This window comes from Scardinius erythrophthalmus (assembly GCF_964197995.2).
Source record: "Scardinius erythrophthalmus genome assembly, chromosome: 18".
In the NCBI taxonomy this organism is placed as follows: domain Eukaryota; kingdom Metazoa; phylum Chordata; class Actinopteri; order Cypriniformes; family Leuciscidae; genus Scardinius; species Scardinius erythrophthalmus.
The window spans coordinates 28,048,293-28,057,636 of NC_138238.1; positions in this window are offsets into that span (position 1 = coordinate 28,048,293).

Here is a 9,344-nt window from a genome sequence, read left to right on the forward strand (position 1 = left end):
CAGGCTATTTAGTGCTATTTGGTTCAACAAAAAAGCAAACATAGGGCTATACTGCCCTCTGGTGTCCAAAAGGACATCAAAATAGTATATAAAACTTTTTACCAGGTAGGCCAATATTGTATTTAAATATACATTTATTAGGTATGTGTCTGAGGATATTTTCCCACCGGTCAATCGACGTGTGACACGAGTGGGTGCTTTTAAATCGCTAATATAATAGTGAAAGAAAAATAATGATAATGTTGCACACACAAATCACACACATGTGGGAAAGAATGATGCTTTTAAACAACACTAAACCGCCATTAGGTGTCGCCAGGCATCCATCTTAATAAGCGAGTCATTGATTCATTCGTTCAAACGATTCGTTCGAATGAGTCGATCATGATTAAGACAGATGTTTATGGATTGATCATTCAATCTTTGAGTCAACCGATTCGTTAAAAATGCTGAATCGTTCAGTTATGAGAAAACACGTGATGCGTGATGGTTCTGCCGTGATCTTTGTTTAACTATTTTCGCTGCTGAAACAGAACAAAAACAGTCAACATTGCATCTAAAATGTAAGTGACTTAATTGTAACTGTTTATTAACCTGTTGTATGAAATCTAGGGGTGGGAGAAAAAATTTATTCTTAGATGCATCGCGATGCGGACGTGGACGATTCTGAATCGATTCACAAATGTCAAAAAATCGATTCTCTAAAAAAATATTTTTCTAATAACGTAAAATTGACGGAAGGCAAAAGGCGGAACTCTAAGCGGACGTGCGTGCAGTCTGTGGCGCGCACATAACAGAGAAGTTTCTTCTGCTCACCAAGGCTGCATTTATTTGATTAAAAATACAAACAAAAACAGTAATATTGTAAAATATTATTCCAATTTAAAACAGTTTAAAATATATTAAAATAGAAAGCAGCTGTTATTTATTCCTGTGATCAAAGCTGAGTTTTCAGCATCATTACTCCAGTCGTCACTGTCACATGATCCTTCAGAAATTATTCTAATATGATGATTGATACTCAAGAAACATTCATTATTATTTTAAATGTCGAAAACAGTTGTGTACAGTCTTTGATGAATAGAAAGTTCAAAAGAACAGCATTTATCTGAAATCTAAAGCTTTTGTAACGTTAAACACTACCGCTCAAAAGTTTTGGGTTAGTAATAATTAAAATTTTATTTTTGGGGTAAATAAATAAAATAAATCAGTACTTTTATTTATGAAGGATGAGTTAAACTGGTCAACAGTTACAGTAAAGACATTTATAATGTTAAAAATATATATATTTGAAATATATGCTGTTCTTTTGAACTTTACATTCATCAAAGCATTTTGAAAAAAAAAAATCTGTACACAACTGTTTTCAACATTGAAAATAATAATGAATATTTATTGAGCATCAATCATCATATTAGTATGATTTCTGAAGGATCATGTGACACTGAAGACTGGAGTAATGATGCTGAAAACTCAACTTTGATCACAGAAATGAATTACTATGTAAAATATTTAAAAATTGAAAACAGCTGTTTTAAATTGGAATAATATTTCACAATATTACTGTTTTTGTTTGTATTTTTAATCAATAAATGCAGCCTTGGTGAGCAGAAGAGACTTCTCCTAAAAACATTAAAAATCTTACTGACCCCAAACTTTTGAACAATAATATATATATATATATATATATATATATATATATATATATATATACACATATATATGTATGTGTGTGTATGTATGTATGTATGTATGTATATATATATATATATATATTATTGTTCAAAAGTTTGGGGTCAGTAAGATATAGCTGCGAGCAGCGATTACGGGCCCAAGCCGGCGGTACCGCCACCCCGGTGCCTTTAGGTAACTAAAGGCACCGGGGTGGCGGTACCACCGGCTTGGGCCCGTAATCGCTGCTCGCAGCTATATATATATATTTATTATTATTAGGGCCCAAGCCCTGAAAGGGCGAAGGCCCTATTGTTTCCGGTAGGATTATTATTATTATTATTATTATTATTATTATTATTTTGTCAACCTTTCGGGCACTTTTGGGGCCCTTAACATGCTCGAAAACTCTTGAAATTTTGCACACACGTCAGAACCCGCGGCCATCAGGGCCGGACTGAAGCTGGTACCCGGGCGTGGCAGGGGGGCTCAACAGCGCCCCCTGGAACGGGATCCAAACACGTGTCCATAAATCAAAAACGCTTGCATGTAATAATATGAAACTCAGTACACATATAGATCTCATCGGGCCGAACAACTTTCGTGCTCTAAGTTTTACGCCAGCCAAACAGGAAGTTGGCTATTTAGCGTTGTTTGGAAACGCATGCTGTGGAATTTAATGTACTCCTCCTAGGGAATTCATCGATTCGCCTCCAAACTCGGTGTGCATGAAGTCAAGACATTGAGGATTCTAAATTGCGGACGGATTTTTGATATCTTGAACGGTTTGGCCGTGGCGAGGAAACAAATTTATGGCGAAAAAATGAAACAGGAAGTGTGTTATAACTTCTGCATACATTAACTGATCTTGATGAAACTTCAGCAGTGTGTTCTTTGTAAGAGGCCGATCACATGGATGTGACTATTGTGAGTCAAAGTTATAGCGCCACCAACAGGCAGCAGGAAGTACATCACTTTCAAAATGCTTTGAAATCAGTGTCTTATTTTTACCCGATTTGCTTCAAACTTTATGTGTACAATATAGACACACGGCAGATGTAAACCTGTGAAAGGATTATTGATATCTTAGATACTGTTGCCGTAGCAACGCATCAAACTTTAATATTATTTTTTGATGCTTTTGAGACTCTTAACATACTTGAAATTGCATGAAACTCAACAGACACATCACATTTATTAGCCCGTAGACATGTGCAAAGTTTCAGAAACGGGCGTGGTGGAATGGCTCAGTAGCGCCACCTTTAGTCAAAAATGGGGGCTTAGTTTTTCCTAGAATCACAAAACTTGGTATGTGTATTGTTCTCATCAAGACGGACAACTTTCTAATTTACATGAACCATCTCCGACCAACAGGAAGAGAGATATTTTGGTTTGAATGTGGATTTTCTGAAGAATTTTCTCTCCCTCTCTCTGTGTCTGTGTGTGTGTGAGGGGAGGGGGGGATTTGACTATTGCTTTTAAATTGTTAATCAAGGTTTCAGGGGCTTTTGGGGTCCTTAACGTGCTCAAAAACTCTTGAAACTTTGCACACAGGTCAAAACCCACGGCCATCAGGGCCGGGCTGAAGCTGGTACCCGGGCGTGGCAGGGGGGCTCAACAGCGCCCCCTTGAACGGGGTTCTAAAACTTGATCCATATATCAAACACGCTCGCATGAATTAATATGAAACTCGGTACACATATAGATCTCATCGGGCCGAACAACTTTACCCTGGTCAAGTTTTACGCCAGCCCAACAGGAAGTCGGCTATTATGGGTTGTTTGGAAAACGCTTGCTGTGGAATGTGAAATACTCCTCCTAGAAAATTCACCGTGTCCCCTTCAAACTCGGTGTGCATGTAGTCAAGACTTTGAGGATGCTAAATTGCGGACGGATTTTTGATATCTCGAACGGTTTGGCTGTGGCGAGGAATCGAATTTATGGCGAGAAAAGAGAAACACGGAAGTGGAATAACTTCTGCATACATTAACTGATCTTGATGAAACTTCAGCAGTGTGTTCGTGGTAAGAGGCCGATCAGATGGATGTAGCTATTGTGAGTCAAAGTTATAGCGCCACCAACTGGCAGCAGGAAGTGTGTCACTTTCAACATGCTTTTGACAAAAGTGGGGGGGTTAGTTTTAACTACAGTAAAGAAAAAATAGTTTGTATATTGTTCTCATCAAGCCGGACAACTTTCTAATTTACATTCAATAGCTCTGGCCATCAGGAAGTCAGATATTTTGGTCTGAATGTGAATTTTTTTGCAAAATCAGCCTCTGAATTTTTAGCCACTCCTCTTAAACTATTTATTTTATTCGTACCAAACTTTTTCAACATGATGAAACTACATTAAATATGCTAAATTGTGAATGGATAATAAATATCTCAAACGGTTTTGCTATGGCGAGGGATTAAAGTAATGTCCAAAAAGGAAACACTAAAAATCTTCTAAAAATTTAATTATATACCATTTATTTCTATATAAAAGAATACAAATATCACAACTAAACCCATTTTATTCTGTTTTTGCAATTCAAGAAGAATGAAAAAGTTAAAACAGGCTATTTAGTGCTATTTGGTTCAACAAAAAAGCAAACATAGGGCTATACTGCCCTCTTGTGTCCAAAAGGACATCAAAATAGTATACAAAACTTTTTACCAGGTAGGCCAATATTGTATTTAAATATACATTTATTAGGTATGTGTCTGAGGATATTTTCCCACCGGTTAATCGACGTGTGACACGAGTGGGTGCTTTTAAATCGCTAATATAATAGTGAAAGAAAAATAATGATAATGTTGCACACACAAATCACACACATGTGGGAAAGAATGATGCTTTTAAACAACACTAAACCGCCATTAGGTGTCGCCAGGCATCCATCTTAATAAGCGAGTCATTGATTCATTCGTTCAAACGATTCGTTCGAATGAGTCGATCATGATTAAGACAGATGTTTATGGATTGATCATTCAATCTTTGAGTCAACCGATTCGTTAAAAATGCTGAATCGTTCAGTTATGAGAAAACACGTGATGGTTCTGCCGTGATCTTTGTTTAACTATTTTCGCTGCTGAAACAGAACAAAAACAGTCAACATTGAATCTAAAATGTAAGTGACTTAATTGTAACTGTTTATTAACCTGTTGTATGAAATCTAGGGGTGGGAGAAAAAATTTATTCTTAGATGCATCGCGATGCGGACGTGGACGATTCTGAATCGATTCACAAATGTCAAAAAATCGATTCTCTAAAAAAATATTTTTCTAATAACGTAATATTGACGGAAGGCAAAAGGCGGAACTCTAAGCGGACGTGCGTGCAGTCTGTGGCGCGCACATAACAGAGAAGTTTCTTCTGCTCACCAAGGCTGCATTTATTTGATTAAAAATACAAACAAAAACAGTAATATTGTAAAATATTATTCCAATTTAAAAGAGCTGCTTTCTATTTTAATATATTTTAAACTGTTATTTATTCCTGTGATCAAAGCTGAGTTTTCAGCATCATTACTCCAGTCGTCACTGTCACATGATCCTTCAGAAATTATTCTAATATGATGATTGATACTCAAGAAACATTCATTATTATTTTAAATGTCGAAAACAGTTGTGTACAGTCTTTGATGAATAGAAAGTTCAAAAGAACAGCATTTATCTGAAATCTAAAGCTTTTGTAACATTAAACACTACCGCTCAAAAGTTTTGGGTTAGTAGGCTAATAATTAAAATTTTATTTTTGGGGGAAATAAATAAAATAAATCAGTACTTTTATTTATGAAGGATGAGTTAAACTGATCAACAGTTACAGTAAAGACATTTATAATGTTAAAAATATATATATTTGAAATATATGCTGTTCTTTTGAACTTTACATTCATCAAAGCATTTTGAAAAAAAAAATCTGTACACAACTGTTTTCAACATTGAAAATAATAATGAATATTTATTGAGCATCAATCATCATATTAGTATGATTTCTGAAGGATCATGTGACACTGAAGACTGGAGTAATGATGCTGAAAACTCAACTTTGATCACAGAAATGAATTACTATGTAAAATATTTAAAAATTGAAAACAGCTGTTTTAAATTGGAATAATACTTCACAATATTACTGTTTTTGTTTGTATTTTTAATCAATAAATGCAGCCTTGGTGAGCAGAAGAGACTTCTCCTAAAAACATTAAAAATCTTACTGACCCCAAACTTTTAAACAATAATAATAATATATATATATATATATATATATATATATATATATATATATATATACATATATATGTATGTGTGTGTATGTATGTATGTATGTATATATATATATATATATATATATATATATATATATATATATATATATATATATATATATATATAGCTGCGAGCAGCGATGGAGGGCCCAAGCCGGTGGTACCGCCACCCCGGTGCCTTTAGGTAACTAAGGTAGGCCAATATTGTATTTAAATATACATTTATTAGGTATGTGTCTGAGGATATTTTCCCACCGGTTAATCGACGTGTGACACGAGTGGGTGCTTTTAAATCGCTAATATAATAGTGAAAGAAAAATAATGATAATGTTGCACACACAAATCACACACATGTGGGAAAGATTGATGCTTTTAAACAACACTAAACCGCCATTAGGTGTCGCCAGGCATCCATCTTAATAAGCGAGTCATTGATTCATTCGTTCAAACGATTCGTTCGAATGAGTCGATCATGATTAAGACAGATGTTTATGGATTGATCATTCAATCTTTGAGTCAACCGATTCGTTAAAAATGCTGAATCGTTCAGTTATGAGAAAACACGTGATGGTTCTGCCGTGATCTTTGTTTAACTATTTTCGCTGCTGAAACAGAACAAAAACAGTCAACATTGAATCTAAAATGTAAGTGACTTAATTGTAACTGTTTATTAACCATGTTGTATGAAATCTAGGGGTGGGAGAAAAAATTTATTCTTAGATGCATCGCGATGCGGACGTGGACGATTCTGAATCGATTCACAAATGTCAAAAAATCGATTCTCTAAAAAAATATTTTTCTAATAACGTAATATTGACGGAAGGCAAAAGGCGGAACTCTAAGCGGACGTGCGTGCAGTCTGTGGCGCGCACATAACAGAGAAGTTTCTTCTGCTCACCAAGGCTGCATTTATTTGATTAAAAATACAAACAAAAACAGTAATATTGTAAAATATTATTCCAATTTAAAAGAGCTGCTTTCTATTTTAATATATTTTAAACTGTTATTTATTCCTGTGATCAAAGCTGAGTTTTCAGCATCATTACCAGTCGTCACTGTCACATGATCCTTCAGAAATTATTCTAATATGATGATTGATACTCAAAAAACATTCATTATTATTTTAAATGTCGAAAACAGTTGTGTACAGTCTTTGATGAATAGAAAGTTCAAAAGAACAGCATTTATCTGAAATCTAAAGCTTTTGTAACATTAAACACTACCGCTCAAAAGTTTTGGGTTAGTAGGCTAATAATTAAAATTTTATTTTTGGGGGAAATAAATAAAATAAATCAGTACTTTTATTTATGAAGGATGAGTTAAACTGATCAACAGTTACAGTAAAGACATTTATAATGTTAAAAATATATATATTTGAAATATATGCTGTTCTTTTGAACTTTACATTCATCAAAGCATTTTGAAAAAAAAAATCTGTACACAACTGTTTTCAACATTGAAAATAATAATGAATATTTATTGAGCATCAATCATCATATTAGTATGATTTCTGAAGGATCATGTGACACTGAAGACTGGAGTAATGATGCTGAAAACTCAACTTTGATCACAGAAATGAATTACTATGTAAAATATTTAAAAATTGAAAACAGCTGTTTTAAATTGGAATAATACTTCACAATATTACTGTTTTTGTTTGTATTTTTAATCAATAAATGCAGCCTTGGGGAGCAGAAGAGACTTCTCCTAAAAACATTAAAAATCTTACTGACCCCAAACTTTTAAACAATAATAATATATATATATATATATATATATATATATATATATATATATATATATATATATATATATATAAATATAGCTGCGAGCAGCGATGGAGGGCCCAAGCCGGTGGTACCGCCACCCCGGTGCCTTTAGGTAACTAAAGGCACCGGGGTTGCGGTGCCACCGGCTTGGGCCCGTAATCGCTGCTCGCAGCTATATTTAGGGCCCAAGCCCTGAAAGGGCGAAGGCCCTATTGTTTTCGGTAGGATTATTTATTATTATTATTATTATTATTATTTTTCTGTCAACCTTTCGGGCACTTTTGAGACCCTTAACGTGCTCGAAACTCTTGAAACTTTGCACACGGGTCAGAACCCGCGGCCATCAGGGCCGGGCTGAAGCTGGTACCCGGGCGTGGCAGGGGGGCTCGACAGCGCCCCCTTGAACGGGGTCCGAAAACTTGGTCCATAAATCAGACACGCTTGCATGTAATAATATGAAACTCGGTACACATATAGATCTCATCGGGCCGAACAACTTTCGTACTTTTACTTTTTACGCCAGCCCAACAGGAAGTCGGCTATTATGGGTTGTTTTGAAACGCATGCTGTGGAATTTAATGTACTCCTCCTAGAGAATTCATCCAATCGCCTCCAAACTCGGTCAGCATAAAGTCAAGACATTGAGGATGCTAAATTGCGGACAGATTTTTGATATCTCGAACGGTTTGGCCGTGGCAAGGAAACGAATTTATGGCGAATAAGGGACACAGGAAGTGTGTTATAACTTCAGCATACATTATCTGATCTTGATGAAACTTCAGCAGTGTGTTCGGTGTGAGAGGCCGAACACAAGGATGTGACTATTGTGAGTCAAAGTTATAGCGCCACCAACTGGCAGCAGGAAGTGTGTCACTTTCAAAATGCTTTGAAATCACTCTCTTATTTTTACCCGATTTGCTTCAAACTTTATGTGTATAATGTAGACACACGGCAGATGTAGACCTGTGAAAGGATTATTGATATCTTAGATACTGTTGCCATGGCAACGCATCAAACTTTAATATTCTTTTTTGATGCTTTTGAGACTCTTAACATACTTGAAATTGCATGAAACTCGACAGACACATCACACTTATTATCCAGTAGACATGGGCAAAGTTTCAGAAATGGGCGTGGTGAGGGGCTCAGTAGCGCCACCTTTAGTCAAAAATGGGGGCTTAGTTTTACCTAGAATCACAAAACTTGGTATGTATATTGTTCTTATCGAGCCGGACAACTTTCTAATTTACACTTATTAGCTCAAAGCAACAGAAAGTCCGATATTTTGGTTTGAATGTGATTTTTTGGAGAATTTTCTCTCTCTCTCTGTCTCTGAGTGTGTGAGGGGTGGGGGTGATTTGTCAGTTGAGTGAGATTTACTTTTTCATTTGTTTTTCAAGGTTTCTGGGGCTTTTGGGTCCCTAAACGTGCTCGAAAACTCTTGAAACTTTGCACACAGGTCAGAACCCGCGGCCATCAGGGCGGGGCTGAATCTGGTAGCCGGGCGTGGCAGGGGGGCTCAACAGCGCCCCCTTGAACGGGGTTCTAAAACTTGGTCCATATATCAAACACGCTTGCATGAATTCATTTGAAACTCGGTACACATATAGATCTCATCGGGCCGAACTACTTTCGTGCTCTAAGTTTTACGC